Genomic DNA, 18,013 nt, shown 5'->3' with positions numbered 1-18,013 from the left:
ACTACACCCTCCATGGACGGGGTTCTGGACAAGATGGAGGAGCGGTTTGGCCGAGTCATACAAAAGTTCGTCGGCAAAGAAATAATCCAAGAAGAAAGAGAACTTTTTTCTCTCCCTGTCAGAATGGGTGGGTTTAAAATCGCCCTCCCACAAGATCTTCATAAAAATCTTGAGCAATCAATTGAATTCTCAAGTCCATTGGCGTCACTTAATATTGATTCATTCAAAATTCAACAATGTGAATTAGAACAAACCAAGATCAATCTCAGACAAAAAGCAGAAATGCAACGTGAACTCATCTCAAAAAAATCTAGAACCGAAAACAATCTACCAGAAAAGAATTATACTATCCAGCTGGCCTTGGGGAAAGGAGCATCTAGCTGGCTTAACTCGCTTCCGTTATTAAAACATGGTTTTGACCTCACGAAGACTGAGTTCCGTGATGGAATAGAACTTCGTTACACCTGGGAAGCGAAGAACACGCCAGCCATATGCCAATGCGGGAAAAAATTTAGCCTCACCCATGGCCTACATTGCGCCAAAGGCGGGCTTACGCACCTACAGCACAACGAAATCATAGACGTGTTTGCAAACCTGATGGATGACGTTTGCCATGATGTCCAGATAGAGCAAAAACTTCAGTCGCTCGATGGAGAAATTTTCTCGAGTAATTCCACCACTACTGATGATGACGCTCAACTGGACATCAAGACAAATGGTCTTTGGGTCTCCCGCTTTACTCGCATTTTGTTCGATGTGAAGATTTTCAACCCTCACGCGAAGAGCTGCCCTAAAACCACAAAAGATGCATACAAATATCACGAGAGCATCAGGCGAAACAAGTATGAAGAGCGAATCCGCGAAACTGATCACAGCAGTTTCAACGCATTGGTCTTTGCTTGCTCGGGCGTTATTGGGCCATCAGCATCGCGCGTTATCAAACAACTCGCTAGCAATATTAGCGAAAAACGCGGACAGCCGTCGACAAAATAAGCTACATCCGAACGAAAGCAGCTTCGCACTTCTGAGGAGCTGTGTGCTCTGCTTGAGGTGATGTTGCGCCCTCAAGCCTCGTATTTTCAGTGAGACTTTGACTAGTGCCATCGTGGAGGAGGGAAGGCTGCACTGACTGTTTGGCTGCTTAACTTTTTTCCTTTGTTTATTCCTTGTTATTCTATTTTTTATTTTAATCCTTCCTTACCAGTTCCCTATGTGTGCTATTTATATATATATATATATATATATATATATATATATATATATATAGGTGCTTTCCTCTCCACTTGTTAGTTATTTTTGTGACTGGGCCGTCTTTACACTGTCTGGAGGGGAACAGCTTGGAATGCAGCATCCGGCTAAGTGCTAGTCTTCATCCCTTATGTTCCGACCTACATCCATCGTTGCCGGATGGTGTACACGGTCCTTTTTTTAAAAAGAAAAGTAGAGAAAAATTTTACAATCTTTAATGCGTTAAAAGCGCCTCATTCACTTTAAAAACTATCTTTCTAATTTTTTTCCAATCATCTTTATTTATTAAAAGTATAATATAGAAATTTAAAAAAATTAAATTTTAATGGTTTTGACGTCCTCATTTTTTTTGTCATTAGTTTTGATCATAACAAGACACATCTTGGGGGGATTGACATTCAAGTAATTTTGTTTTCAGTTAATTCACACATCAGAGACCCATAAAAGATTATGAAAAATTCCCAAACATGATTTAAGAAGCTGTGTAAGTATAACATGCTTGGTAAATCAAAAAGCTCAGGAGTTGCCTGAACGTGCCAAAGAACTTATAAAAAAACAGAAATCACGCTATCAACCCCCCATTGACTACGTTAAAAAAGGAAAATGGGTATGATCCACTCAACGGACGAAATAATGAACATCCACTATCAAACATTACAGCAGTGTATTTGAATTTCCCCATTTTTTGTATTTTAACTTTACATCACTATTCTAGACTCTAGAAGCCGCGTCAGAAAGGTTCAGTTATCAAGAAACTAATTAGGTGCCTAACCTCACCTCCCGAAAAACAACATTATGAGTATTAATTACTTCAGTTACACGGAATCAGGTTAGTACCACGGCAGCCTCTGAGACAGATAACTGCACTGCGTAAGAGTGTGAAATTTATAATGGTTCAAATTTATATTATTGCTTCCGCAACAGCAATCAGAAACTTACAAAACTACACTGAGTACTAGGCTCTTAACCCACAAAAACATCCACAAACCCTACTCTACAATTACTAATACTATGTTTAAGATTGGGTCGTCTTTTCTCTTAGGTTTTGTTGCTAGTTTTGTATAGTGCGTGTTGCAGAATCCTCCCATGCAGGAAAACCCAAAAGCAACAATTTTTTGTTCAAGTTCCAAATTTTGATGATAAATTAGATCTTTAATTGCTTTGTTATATTCGTGTGCCCCATTAGCTATATTTGAGCATGAATAGGTCACCGGACAAAAAATTTCTAACTCCAAGAAAGTTCTGCTGAAATTGTTCCCCCATGAGCGATTTCATCAATGCTAGTAGATTTGTTGTAAAAGCTTTCGTTGTTCGAAAAATCTGTTACTCATCTCCCGTACTGTTGTCTGCATTAACCAAGTGTCATAATAGCTTCGAATTACGCAGCCTTAATCTATATTTCAATATAGATGATTTGGCACACAACGTTGTTGTCGTTGAATCTTCCCTGTATTTTCAAAATAATTTTGAACAAAGAATTTCTTTTTTGAAGTATTAACTTGTCAAACACTTTCATAATTTTTCAACTGAACCAATGCATAGGTTAGGTCTTTAACCTATTAATGCGTATTCCCTGACAAATCATTTTTAATAAATGATCTTTTTGTTATTTGTTTTTCATATTTAATGTATCAGTTGTTTGCACATAGTCGATCACGTACTTATTTGACACAAAATCTTTTTTTGGATGGTTGTTTTGTTTGAGGCGTGTTAGTCCTTTAATATAATCCTGGTTTGTATTGTTCAATTTTTCTGTCGCTCTCTTTTAGTTAAAAAAAACGAAACGTTGAGTCGGCTTTGATTCAATTTGGAGCTTGTCTATTCGTGAAAACAAAAATTTTGCGCCGCAGTTATATTGTTTATTGTCAATATCATCAGTTGATCTTACAAAGCATCCGGATTTTACCTTTTAATTCCAATTCAATTTCTGTTTGTGGAGTGTCTGTCAATATTAACTTTAATGTTATTGAGGGGTCAGTTTGCACACGCTATAAAAAGTTGGAATGAATTGTTTTGTTGGGTAAATATTCTGAGAATGAGAGGGTCCTTGTCCTTTACCTCGATGGTTAACTATTCCCTTAAAACCTCAAATTCCTCTGTATGTATTTCTATCCTCTGAGCCTCTCTACAATATGAAGAAACTTAGTTTGAACTCTATTGCTCTCATACTTGTGTCTGTTCCTCAAACCACCTATTTAAAGCATTTACCTAGGTACCTTTAGAGCTCACGTTATAAACAGCCAGTTACGTTGTTTTCATGGCCTATTATATGAACAATTGCAAAGTTATAGGACAAAATCTGTTCTAGGCGATTCCAGATCAAAATTGGAACAGTTTTGCCAGGAAAAATTGAAATAAAATGTTGCTTTTTTCATGCTTAATAAAGTGGTTCCCGGTTCTCAAAACGAAAGGCCAGGGTGATCAAGCAAAAACTTTTTGTGGTAGACTGGATGCATTTATTTTTGTTATGATTCAATAATTATTCTGGAACAAAAACCTCTTGAAGCAAGCTCTTCTTTTCTTTATTCTTCTGATTTTTGATGTAGTATTAAATCACAAGAACAGAACCAGTTCCATAGTAGCTTGTATTGCATAGCAGGACGTACTGTATTCAGTTTCCACTGAGCGCAACTTAAGGCTAGTTAGTCATGGAAATAACGTAACAGGCGTGAGCTTGCAAATTTAACTCAATCACAGGAGTTGATGGGAAAATAGGTAAACGCTTTAAATGGGCGGCTCGAGGAACGAATACAAATAAGAGAGCAATAGAATTCAAACTAAGTTTGTTCATTTTGTATAAAAGATCGGAGGGTAGGAGTACATACAGAAGAATTTGAGGTTATAAGGGAATAGTTAACCATCGAGGTAACGGACAAGGATGCTATCATTCTCAGAACATTTACCCAACAAAACAATTAAATCCAACTTTTTATAGCCTGTGCGAACTGTTCTCTCAACAACATTAAAGTTAAAATTGACAAATACGGTATTGGTATCGTGCTCGAAAGTAACTAATGAAGCACACGAATTTAACAAAGCATTTAAAAATCTAAAATATCATCGATATTTGGAACTTGGAAAAAAGTTTGTTGCTATTGGGTTTTTCCTGCATGGGAGGACTCTGCAACGCGCACTGTACATAACTAGCAACAAAAAGCTGAAAAAAAGACGACACGATCATAAACAATGTTTTAGTAATTGTAGAATAGGACTTGATGATAGCTTTTTGTGGGTTTAGCACCTAGTCATCTGTGTAGGTGTGTACGTTTCTGACTGCTTTTGCGGCAGCAGTACTCTAGGTTAGGAAAAAAACAAATTTCACACTTTTACGCAGTGCAATTATCTTTCTCAGAAGCTAACAGGTAACCGTGTATTTATCTAAATAATACTTATAGTGTTGTTGTGCGGGACGTTTGGCTAGACACCTAATTATTATGGTGCTAATTGAATCTTTTTGACGCAAATTTTTGAGGCTAGAGTAGTGATGTAAATTTAAAATACAAAGCAGTGAATTTAAAAACACTGCTGTGATGTTTGATAGTGGTGGTTCATTGTTCCGACCGTTGAGTGAATAATACTCGTTTTCCTCTTTTTAACGTAGTCAATGGGGGGGGGGTGATGGGGGTAGAGTGAACTATGTTTGAGAAAATGTTATGAGACATCTTTGCTAACTGCTCAAATTGCACTATCTGAGGTAGAGCAACATTCAGTTGTTTCATAAAATTTTCTCAAACACATTTCACGCTATCACCCCCCCCCCTTTGACTACGTTAAAAAAAAGGAAAAGGGTATGATCCACCCGACGGACGAAACAATGAACCCCCACTATCAAACATCACAGCAGTGTATTTAAAATCCCCGCCCTGTAGTTTAAATTTACATCACTAATCTAGACTCTAGAAGCCGCGTCAAACAGGTTCAATTATCACTATACTACTTAGGTGTCTAGCCTCACCTCCCAAAAAACAGCACAATAAGTATTAATTACTTCAGTTACACGGTATCATGTTAGTACCACGGCAGCCTCTGAGACAGATAATTGCACTGCGTAAGAGTGTGACATTTATAATGGTCCAAATTTATTTTATTGTTTTCTCAACAGCAATTCTAAACTTACAAAACTAAACAGATGATTAAGTGCTAAACCCACAAAAACGATCTTCAAATCCTATTCTACTATTACTAATATTATGTTTATGATTGTGTCGTCTTTTCTTTCATGTTTTGTTGAAAGTTTTTTATAGTGCGTGTTGCAAAGTCATCCAATGCAGGAAAACACAAAAGCAACAATTTTCATCAAGTTCCAAACATTGATGATATTTGAGATTTTGAATTGCTTTGTTATATTTGTGTCCTACCTTTTGCTACTTTTGAACATTAATTGGCCACGGGACTAAAATTTTTCAAGTCCATGAAGTTCTGTTGAAAACTCTTTCTAATCTCTCAGACTGTTGTCTGCAATGACCAAGTGTTATCATATCTTCGAATTACGCACCCAAACAAATTTTATATATGAAAGATTTGGAAGACAAAATTGTTGCCGTTGAGTTTTTCATGTGCCAACAAAATAGTTTCGGAAAAGAGCTTCTTTTTTGAAGTATCAATTTGTCAAACGCTTTCATAATATTTCAAATGAATCAAGGCATAGTTAAGATCTTTAACTTATTCATGTCATATTCCATTACAGAACTCTTTTTATCATATCATCATTTTATTATTCGTTTTTCATATATAATGTACCAGTTTTTTTGCACATAGTCGATCACGTAATTATTCGGGTCTAGCATCATTTTTTGGCATGTTATTCTTACGAGGCGTGTAAGTCCTTTAAACTAATCCTAGTTTGTTTTGTTCAAAGTCTTTGTCACTCTCTTTTGGTGTAAAAAGACGCTCTTTCGGCTTTGATTTAATTTGGAGATTTTCTATTCCTGAAATTCAAATTTTTGCTTAAAAGGCATATTTTCACTATCGTCAGTTGATCTTACAATGCATCTGGGGTCTTAGTTATTGATTCCAATTTATTTTGTGGTTCTGGAATTTTTTTTGAATTTCAACTACAATGTTGCTGAGACCATTTGCACACGCTATGAAAAATAGAATGAATTGTGTTGGGTAGAGATTGTTAGAATTATAGCGTCCTTGTCCTTTAACTCGATGGCTAAATATTCCTTTTTAAACTCAATTTATTTTATAGGTAAACCTACCCTCTGAGCTTTTTTACAATATGAACAAACTTTGTTTGAACTCTATTGCTCTCGTACTTGTGTCTGTTCCTCAAACCGCCTATTTAAGCAGTCTACTTAGTTTCCTATCAACTCCTGTGATTGTGTTAAGTTTGCGAACTCACGCTGTAAAAACCAGTTACGTTATTTTTATGACCTACTATATGAGCAATTGCAAAGTTATAGGACAAAATCTTTTCGAGGAAATTCCAGATCAAAAGTGGAACATTTTTGCTAGGAAAATTCGAAATTAAATGTTGCTGTTTTTCAAGGTTGGTAACGTGGTTTCTTGTTGCGAAAGTGAAAAGCCATGGGGTGATCATCCAAAACATAGAACCAAATTTTTTTTGTAGTAGACTGGATGCATTTATTTTTGTTATGATTCATTAATTACTCTGGAACAAACACGACTTGAAGCCAACTCTTCTTTTCTTTATTTTGAGTTTTGACGTAGTATTCAATCATGAGAACAGAACCAGTTCCATTGTAGCTTGTGTTGCATAGCAGGATGTGCTGTATTCAGATTTCGCTATGCGCAATTTCAGGCTAGTTGCATTAACCAAAACTTTTTTCCAGGTTTTTTGTTATCATTTGGTGTTTTTATATCTTCTTATCTTTCAGATTTTTCTTTTATTCAAATCATCATACTTCATCCAAAATTAAGCTAGATTTGGCGTTATGTCACGAGTGTTTGAGGAACATTCAAGTTTTGTAGGTTTTTAGTTTTCTTATTTTTCGTTGTATACATCTGTATACTTTCCAAGAAGGTTTTTTGTCCAAATTTTGCTTCAAGTGAGAATTAGTTGTAATCCCGACTTTTTCACTGGTAAAGACGATTGATATTTTTCATTTTCTCGAAATTTTTGAGGTTTGCTTTTGGAGTTTTGAGATAATACGTCATGTTCAACAATTTACGTAGATTGTTTGTCTGACTTATATCAATAGAATGCTTTTCCATAAGAGTTGTTGAGTGTACCGTTATTCATTTGCGGTAAATAAAAAACGAATCACTACAATGTTGTTGTTCTAATTTAAATCTCTGTTTTCGCGTAATGCTTAACTTGAACCGTTGCCCGTGAGCAAATTTTGTTATCTTTGTAATGACGATAATCAAATTAAATTTTTATTTGCCGATTTTCAATATCATCTAACCGGCTTTTCAGAAATTATTTCTTTTTTGTAATTACTTTTTTTATATCTTTTTTTATTCTTCAGGCCTTTCATACATTCAAATCATTGTATGCCATTTAAAATCTAGCGAGACGTTTTTTGAGTGTTTGAGGAACATTTAATTTTTGCAAGAATCTTTTAGTTTTCGAATTTTCGTTGTATACTACATCTGTTTACTTTCTTAGAAATCTTTTGATCAGGCACGTGGCAGTGAATTGTTAACTGCGTTTTTGGATTCTTGACTATGTTCACTAATACCGACAAATGATCTTTTCATATATTTAAAATGATTTGATGTTTGCTTTTGAAGTTTATGAGGGGATACGTCATTGTCTAAAATGAACTTTTGCTCCTTAGCAAAGATTGATATCTTTGTAATAACGTTGTTAAAATTAAATTTTTATCTGCAGATTTTGAATATCAACTAACAAGCTTTTAAGAAATGCGTTTTCTTAAACAAATGTACCAAAAATGGTTTTTTTGTAGCTTTTGGCACTATATGAATCGGTGTAATTCAAAACAGCTCCTCCGAGAAGTATAACTAAGCAAATTTCAGCTTCAACATCTGATTTATCATCAAATTATTGCTCTTTTTTGGTAATTTTTTTTACAGATTTTAAACATGATTTTTCAAAATTTTTACAATGATAATTGCGGTTTTGGACAACTGTTGCTTCAGTAGTTTTCTGGCGCAATTTGTACTGGAAAATCGCTTCCTCCTCGACGTCTTTTTAATCTTGCTAAAGACCATTTAGTTGCAAGATGACTGAAACCATCTCCTCACAGCAAAACACTTGCGCGTAGAGCGTTCTAATTTTAATGAATTTGGGATTCGGTTAGACTATTTTGTATTGGCGTTTGTGCTTTAAACAGTGCATTACAATTTTGACTGTTTTCGTCAGTCCGAAATTGTGTTGGAACAATTTTTGGTGTTGGGTAGATAATCTGATAATTATTTCGTCCTTGTCTTTTAACTCGATGGTTAAATATTCCCCTTAAACCTCAACTTTTTCTGTATGTACCTCTACCCTATGAGCCCTTTTACAATATGAGCAAACTTAATTTGATTTCTATAGCTCTCATACTCTTATCTGTTCCTCAAACCGCCTGTTTAGGACTTTTACCTAGTTTCCCCTCAACTACAATAATTGTGCTAAGTTCGCGAGCTCACGCTATAAAAATTCAGTATTAAAGAGTTATTTTATAATTTTTGCCAATATATGAATTGATTCAATTCAAAATATCTCCTCCCAGAATTTTAACTGTGCACATTCCAGTTTGCTACTCAATGCACTGACATTTCTCTTTCCATAATTGTCATTTTTTGAGAATTTTGGATTAAATACCTGTTTTTGAGCTACCTTCACTGAAATAATCTTCAGCAGATAAAGTCACAGTTTGTTCTAACAACTTAGCTCTTACGCTGAAATTTTTGATTACGTACTCTTTGTGTATAAAGAAATTTTAATTTGTTTTCAGCAGTTTCTGCTTCGGTTTGATGATTTTCTCTCTAACGATTAACTCTTTAACGATTGCCCGATTGTTTGCAAGAACAACAGCTGGCTTTGGTCCGGAAAAATTTTGTAGAGCCGTTTGAGGTAAATGAAAAAGTTTTCTGATGTGTCAGTTTTAGGATATGAGTTGAAATTATTGAGCTCGATTACATATAAATCTTTTATTGAGGATTAGAAAATTGTTTCTGGGCACTCTTATGCTTAAGTCTGAATCTGCTCTCATAGCTGCATCTAGAGACCAAAAATATTTAAATGCAGTCTCTCCGTTATACATATGAGAAATTTGCAGCTTGTTCCCTCGCAATAGCTGCAATCCCTATAGTGCTTCTTAAAAGTGGCTCAAATTTATAAAAAACAGTCGTTCTCTGTTTCGCCACTAGTCTTATGCCAGATACTTTGTTGTCCAATTCTTAAAATTTTGATTAATTCAGGACGTCAGAGTTAAATAAAGTTGATAATATTTCTGGCAGTTATGAGCGTCAAAATTTGAAATTCCAAATAGTTATTGACGTCAGGACAACATAGGCAATGAATGAATAATAGTCTGAGTCTCGAATACAATTCATCAGGCAAACTGGTTTCTCTTGGAAAAAGTAACAAGTTCATTTTGATTTTTTGGTTGAGAGTTCAAGCAAATAAAAGGCACGTTAAAATTTTTCAAAGAAAAATAAAAGTACTAAAAAACCCCTGAAGTGAGGTGACACTACTATTTTAACGGTTTTTGTGAAAAAATAGATTGATTTCATCTTTTTGCCTGATGGGCTTGATAGTAACTTTAGTTGTCTTTTAAGTGCTTGTCAGCGGAAAAACTGCTGACACATTTTTTCGCAGTTTCCGGTCGTACTGTGTTTCAGAAGGAGAAAATTCCATGCCATCAGTAAAAAGAAAAAGGTTTTCAAATAGTCTTCAGATTTTTTTCTCTTACCTGTCACCACCCAATGTTTTTGATAGATGAAGTGAACCCTTAGAAAAGTCTTGCTAGGTTTTCAAGATCTTTCGGGGAGCATCAGCGCAGGACAAAAATTGCTTTCATTCTATTCTTAATTTTGTTAAGAAAGTTCAATTTCTAATAAGGAAACATTTTCTCGAATCAGAATTTTATGTCGAAATATTGATTTTACAATGTGAACTTCACAACTGCTATTCAAATTGAAAGATTGGCTTTGATAAAAAAAGACAAAATTAAGAAGAACTTCTTAAATTGCTAAACTAGAGACAAAAATTTTCTCAAACATTGCCTCATTACTGATAGTTGATAGGACACAGGCTGCATAGCTTCTCTGACGATCTCTCTCTCTCTCTCTCTCTCTCTCTCTCTGTGTGTGTGTGTGTGTGTGCTTGTGTGTGTTCTCTCTCTGTCCTAAACATTTTTATATAGGAGGTTGAGGAATCTGGGGCAAAGCTACAAGCTGGCTCTGCAGATGCAGGTTAGAAGAAAAACTACCCTCAAGAAGATGACTGAAGAGAGAGAGAGGGAGGGAGAGAGAGAGAGAGAGAGAGAGAGAGAGAGATTTGACTCAAATAGAAGTGAAAACAAATGCTACTCAAGGACATTGTAAAGTATGTACAAATAACCAATTATGATATAAAACATCGTGTTTTGAGTAATCGATATTTGAAATAATTGGTTTTACGAACTGAAAATTCCTACGAGTCCATGATAAAACTCTTGAAGACCTCATTGTTTATATGATAGAAAATTGTAAATTTTATTTCAAGCTGTTTTTGTTGTGGTGGAAAATTTTTATAGCACTTGGCAAAGATTGCCAATTCATGGACGCCTGGTGAAAAGAAGTTCAAATTATTGGTTGATTTTCCCTATGCGTTGAGTTTGTGCATAGTTTGTCCATTTTTATATGTGGTATTTGGCTCTGGGACACTGATAAAATTTGAAATGGTCTTTTTAGTGTGTCTGGTATAGTTGAACAAGAAAATGAATGTTTTTAGTTAACATGTCACTCAATACTCAAACATTTTTCAACGAAAAGAAAGCGAGGATGATTTAGTTTATGATCAAAACTAAACGGTTTTCCAAACCCCCCCCCCCACCCCCCCCCCCAATCATCCATTTTCTATGTTCCGTACAATGCTGCTAAAAACGAGGCCAGTAAATTCAAGATATGAAAAAAAGCAATTGCATCAACAAAACTTCCAAAAAAATAGTAGGGAGCTGATTCTTGATATCATTAATTGTCTCCACAACTAATGCTCAATTGTTCAAAAACTGTTTAAACGCGGTTTTCAAACTTCAAATTAGACCCAAAAACAACTCAGAGATTGTCAAATTAATTTTATACTTCAAATATCTTTCTTCAATCTCTTTATGGGTCATACCTGCAATTAGTTTCGTTCGTATATGCTTTTCTTTTATCGTGTCATATAACTCATTTTCTCTAATCAATTCGAAAATTTCTCACTGTAGATGTTTTCTACTACTCGGGTTTTTTTTCGGCTAAAGTAACCAAAACGAGGAGTTTTTCTGCAAGTGTTTTTTCCCTGACAACGTGCTAAAACTGTTTTATTCTGATTATGACGTCAAGATCGATTCTTTTTTGATCTATCCCATCTTTTCTTGTGAAGCATTTTCTTGTTAAAATCCAGTTGACTGTTTATTCATACCTGAACAACTTTGGTTCTCCTATGCGATGTGGAATTTTTGAAAATGTATATTAGTTTTTTTGTGAGCTAGCAGTTGATAGTTGTTTTAGTAGTTTTAATAGAGTTGTTTTAATAGTTTTGATAGTTGTTTTAATGCCTCTCTTTTAATAGTTTCATTGCCTTCTTACACATAGATCACTGTTTAGGTAAAGATTTACTTTTCTTCGGATCTCTCAATTCAATTTCAAATTTTCTTAATTAGGTTGAAAATCTTTTTGTCCTCCGTGATTTTTGTTGCCTGTAGAACACCTTAAGTCTTCTAGAATCCCAATGCCTGAATAACACAGCATCTACTATGCTTGGTTGTGTTTTTGAATTGTTATTGTCGATGCTCCCTGAAGAAGGCTCTTCATAACAATTGGTTGCACGGTTCAAGGGACACGGCGAACTAATCGCCTCCAGTCTTTTCTGGATTACTTTTTGATTTCTTTTCTGTCTTGAACTAGTTCTGTAAATTCTGTATATTTTCATCTTCTCCCGAGCTACAAACGCCACGCAAAATTTCTTGGTCTCTAGCTCCAGAGCTGCAAATTCCCGCTGTTCTACAAGAGAGAGCCATTTTTTCCTCCTTATTAGCTAGTTTTGTGCCCTGCTTCAAATATATTTCGAACAAGTTGGTATGTATTCTTAATAACTCACGCTAAAATCTAGAGCCATCCGACGCTTTTTTGTTTAATGATTTCAATCGCGCGGTCATTGGCCTTCAATGTTGACTTTTTGGAGCTCCTCTTCACGAGGAGTCCAGGTAGCTTCCATCCTTTTGCTGTAGTCTAGTTGTCTTTGTTCGTCCTCTACTTTGTCATGCACATCATTCATTCCCTGCACACGTTTTATTGCCCTGCTTCCGGTGTTTTGATGCTGTAGTTGCATCAACGGCACAACATGACGCCTGCTGGATATTATTTCAACACTCGGATAGACGTGCTGTCACCTCATCACAGAGCACAGAGCATTGGCAGTTGTTTTGGCACTCACTGACTTTGAGTCGCTCATACCTATATATTATAAGTAGAAATCAATCAAAAATTCAATTTCTGTAATTATAGGCGTATATTTAGATTTTTTTACAACAACGATATTTGTATCACTTCAACAGATTTGTGACTTTTTCATGTCTAACTCTGTTCTTAGAAAAATTGTTTGAAATGGTCAAAAAAACCAAATTCGGCCATTGGTTTATTGAGTTGCATTGCTGTTACAGGATGGACTACTTCGTAGCATATCGATTCACAGATTAACACGCACAATACAGAAAATAAATTTTGATCCTACAAAATCTGTAATCAAAATTACGGTTTTTTCCTGTCAACGTGCCAGAACTGTGTAATTTTACAATCTATGTAAAGAAAAAAATGCAAATTGGTGCCACTAGTGCTCGCATCATGAGTCCAATTTGAAGAACTCTAATGTCTCCTGCATTCCCATATAATCCTCTACGTCCAATGACAACTTCTCTCCTTGTTATTGTTTTTCCAGTATGCCGTAACGTATGGGCGGGGTGAATACATCAAGGTCATTTTTATTGGACAGTCCTTCCACTGAAGTAGAGAATTGCCAATTGACGTTAACTCAACGACTGCCCAAATCTTCAGGTTCTGTGTTCAGTTCTAATTGCCGGCCATATGGGTTTAGTGACCCTCTGTATTTTAATTAATTTCAAGTTAATTGGTTTGAATTTAGTTAGTGTGAAGTTTCTTTAGAACACTCTTGAAATTGGTCCCTGTGTCATATCCTTTCTAAAATATTGTCAGAAGTTATTTTAAATGTTACGTTCTCAGTGAAGAACGACCTCGTTCTGATGCTAACAAATATTATAGCAGATAATGGAACATAATCATCAGCTTCATCTCAATCAGCGTGCAAAAAAGAACGTTTTGTTGACTTAATAACCCTAGTGGGCGGTTCCATTTAGTATTGTTTTTAAAAAAAATATTCTTTGCAAGGTTTTAATACGAGACTTTGTTTCGATTTATTTTCAATTCTTTTGTTTCAAATCTTTTGTTTCAATTCTTTTTGTTTCATTTTTTCCAATATCCTTTGAAGTTCCCTAAAAACCTAGCTTTGTGTCCTTGAGATCAGTATTATTTGTCTCTGTCGGTGAGAACGTATTGTCTGTTCTCTTTACTGTTTCACGAGTGAAATTTGATTTTCTAAGGTTTGTTTCACCAAATTGGATAGCGGCACTCTGTTTTGTTCACTAAATTTTTTGCTGTATATTTTCCTCGTCAATTACATTTTGTTGACCCCGTTTATTGTTTCGGTAGTTTTTAAAATGGAAGTTTCAAGTTTTATATTTAATTTTCTTCGCTTTCAGAATCAAACATATATTACACTGAGTCTGAGTGGAATATATTTCCCTGATATAACAGTGTTTGTTTTTGTTTCATATATCATTCAGTTCTAAGCAAGTTCTTTCAGTTGTTTCTCTAGTTTTACGCAAAAAAATTTTAAGAAAATTTAATCTTTCGTGATTATGCTGACATGTTGTTGGTCACTTTTTGGATTGACATAGTCCACGTGTTTTTGTTTCAGTTCTAAGCAAGTTCTTTCAGTTGTTTGTCTAGTCTGAGTGGAATATATTTCCCTGATATAACAGTGTTTGTTATTGTTTCATAGATCATTCAGTTCTAAGCAAGTTCTTTCAGTTGTTTCTCTAGTTTTACACAAAAAAAAATTTAAGAAAATTTAATCTTTCGTGATTATGCTGACATGTTGTTGGTCACTTTTTGGATTGACATAGTTCACGTGTTTTATACAATTTACTCCCATCTTCTTGCATAAAGATTTTTTAAACTCTTTGCATTTGATCTCACTTGGTTGTTCGAGCTTCTACCCCATTATGAATTGTTTTACGGGTTTTGATTTTAATGTCAACCAGACCCGGTATTTTTATATATTGTGCTTTTTCTCTCATAGGTTTGGCTATTTGATTGCATTATTGCGTAAAGCCATGAAATTATATGAAATTGACACTCAAGAACGCCCAACCTTTTTTCAGTGCGGCTACAGTGTATCCCGCGCTCTACATGCAGTATTTTTTACTCCGCTCTCAGGGAAGACCGGTCGATGTTTATCACTTCATTCCTCAATGTCAAAATTTTCCGTGTGTAAATTGTTTTCAAAGTCATGTCCCATCATTTTTACAGATTGTGGAGAGCTCTCAAAAACATTGATTTCCAAATTCTCATGCAAAGTATCTGTTTCTTGTGCGGCGTCTCCTTCTGATTGCATTCCGTAATAGAACTTACCGATGATGGGCCAGTTTTTTATCCCCATCTAGAAAAGTTTTGGCACTCAATCAAAATTTGAGCCATTTCAAAATTTCCGCAATAATTATGCCGAAAGTGCTTTTTGGATAGTATTTGTGTCAAGCTCTTGATGTCAACAATACGTCTGTTCCAATTAATGAGATCATTAGCAGTCTTCAATGAATTCACAGTTTTCACAAGAGTCCGGAAGCTATTGCTTTTTCTGGATTGGCGTTTCCAGTTTCAGTTTCGTCACAGTTTCTAACTTCAACAAGTTAAGTTAAGATGTGCTTTTTTGGTCTTCCACCAGTTGTTTCACAGATTGCCCTAAACCAGTGGACCAGATGTTGATCTCTTACCCACACACACACTTGATACTTTTGTCCCTGTTTTCCTATTCAACAGGCTAATGTTCCATATTGATCTTTAAAAGTTTACAACCAAGTGAAAGCTCGATGCTCGGTATCAACAGAAAATCAATCTGACATCAGAGGATAACTTCTGAAGTTTTTAGTGAAATAGACACTCGCAAAATAGTTATCTTTTGGTGGTACAAATTCTGTTACTTTGTTAACAGTTTGACTTGCAAGTGATTTCACTCTGTCACCACAACAATTCCTTTAGGAAACATAGCAGCATCCGTAGTGAAACTAAGGGAGTCATTATTATTTGAGATTTACATAAATTGGTGTCTTCTATAGTGCTTTTTTAAACTGCTCTACTGCCTTTTTATATTTTGCACTGTAAAGAGTTTTTTCTATCTGCATAGAGTTCTGTATAGATGATAAATCTAGGCTCAAAAATGTTGCCTGAAAATTGCGTGAACCTTTTGTAGAATCCGTTAGTCCCAATTGAGCTCTCAGTTATTTATGTGCTCTCATTGTTTTTTCTTTTTGAAAACTGCCCCTACTTTCTCTGGATTCACCTCTACTCCTTTCAATGAAGGAAATGTCAGCGAAATTGAATAATCATTTCTTAAACGTATGACACTCTGAACATTTTTTTTCAGGCGAGCGTCTTATTTTCTTCCAAGTACAAGATCAGCTAGTTTAGAGTTTCCTCACAAGTCCTGCCGAAGATGATAACGACATCCAAGCATACTTAGGCAACTTCGAAAGAAAATGCAGGCACAATCATTTCATCTAAATTTTGAAATGCTCTTGGGGTTGATGCCAAACTAATGCGCAATCTTTTCTTTTTTTTAAAGAAAAATTGTTTTTTACAAAAAGGCACTCTAACAAAATGGGCAGCGCAATAGTTTTTGAAAACTGCTATTGAACATCTAATCGGATTTCAGTTCTGACCTCAAAGAAAGTCAAACTGATGCCACACTGTTGCCGAGAAGGCCCTCAGAAAAGTACTTCTGTAGATGTAAGACGAAGAAGAAGATACTTTATTGTTTAGCACTGTAACTGTTGAAGCGGGACGCTATCAATGCTAAAGTGTCCAAATAAAAGTATAAATCACAAAAAACAACGTTAAAAATGTTGTTGCCAAATTACACAGTGAGGTTATTAAAGAAGTCGAAACTCACGCCACGAAAAACGAACAGCGTTAGTCACGCACTCAGGATTTTGATTTTTGTAGTGCTTTATTAACATTTTTTGAACACAATGTTGCTAGTTTTGAAATTTGGAAATCTGTGAGTTGATTTGGTAGTGAATTCCATTTTTTTAACATGGCATGGAAAAAAGAGCTGTCTAGAAAAGAAGTTGGTCTGTGGTCATGGAAAATTATTTTTTGAGTACGTTCGTTGATTGAATATTTTGCACTTGGTGTCGTATTAAACGCATTTTATTCAGGCTTGATATATTTTCTGAGATAAAAAAAAGTTGATCAATTCTCTGTTCAATCCCGATCACCAGTTTTTTATTCTTAATCGCCGTGACAATTTGAAATTTGAGCGGAAAAAAAATTAAGACCCCAGTTCAGCTGCTCTTCTAGAGAAGTCATCATAAGTTTTCTATTGTGCAGAATAAATAGGGCGGAGTGATTGAGATGTGATAAAACAGTTAATGAGCAATTTTTAAGCTCTGTGTAGAGAGTTCAGTTCCAATTGAGTTTATAGTTTTTATCCGCTGGGCCATTTTTAAAGTTTGTTTAACATGAAACTGAGACTGCTATCAATTTTTGGTCTGAAATATTTACAATCATCGAAATTTTTTATTAATTTTTTATCTACTTATATTGTGTCGTGAATTTGGTTTCTCTGATCATTGTTTTGTTGTAAGAAGCGAACTCTGTTTTTAGATAATTCAAATTTATTTAATGTTTTCGGAGGTGTTTTTTAAAATATTGCATGTGTGAGTCCAAGGACTTTATTCCTATTTTTTAATAAGTATTTGAAGCAGAAACTAAGCAATGATCATCATACTGTATCATTGTTACATCATTGCCAATAGCTGTACAAAGATCGTTTACATATAATTTTAACAGGTGAGGTCCCATTAAAAATACTTGGCGTGCATCTCTAATAAGTTTTATCCAGTTTGAGTAAATTGAATCTAATTTTACCCGTTGATTTTACCCGTCTATTAGAAATAAAGCTTTTTATAAAGTTTTTTGCATCGCTAACAAACTATTTTTAGCTTTCCGATAATGATATCATAAGATATTGAATTAAATGCTTTTGAAAGATGCACTTTGGAAAATATTGTTTGAGTCAATACCTTTACGAACTGATTCTATAAAAAGTTTGAAAAAAGCATTGTCTGTGGAAACACTGTTTCGAAAACCGAATTAAAACGAATTCATAAGTACAAATTTTTGTACGTTATTCGTTATTTTTTTAGGATTCGATCGAATGATATTGTGATTGATATTGGGCGGTAATTGGTTGCTTCCGTTGGGTCACTTTTTTGTAGATAGGGTTAATTTCCGCTTTCTTAACGCAGTTTGGAAAAATCATTTTGCTTAATGCATTCGTTAAGAATGTGAGTAAGATGGGGTAGCT

At 34.9% G+C, this 18,013-nt stretch overlaps 1 protein-coding gene across 1 annotated transcript in view; it reads right to left on the bottom strand.

Annotated features, from left to right (window-relative positions):
* LOC142336147 (multiple coagulation factor deficiency protein 2 homolog) overlaps positions 1-18,013 on the bottom strand; it is a 548,941-nt gene that overhangs the window by 190,099 nt on the left and 340,829 nt on the right. The gene's annotated exons all lie outside the window — the stretch shown is intronic.

This window comes from Convolutriloba macropyga, chromosome 3 (assembly GCF_964194025.1).
Source record: "Convolutriloba macropyga chromosome 3, txConMacr16.3, whole genome shotgun sequence".
In the NCBI taxonomy this organism is placed as follows: domain Eukaryota; kingdom Metazoa; phylum Xenacoelomorpha; order Acoela; family Convolutidae; genus Convolutriloba; species Convolutriloba macropyga.
This window is presented reverse-complemented; position numbering and strand designations above follow the sequence as displayed.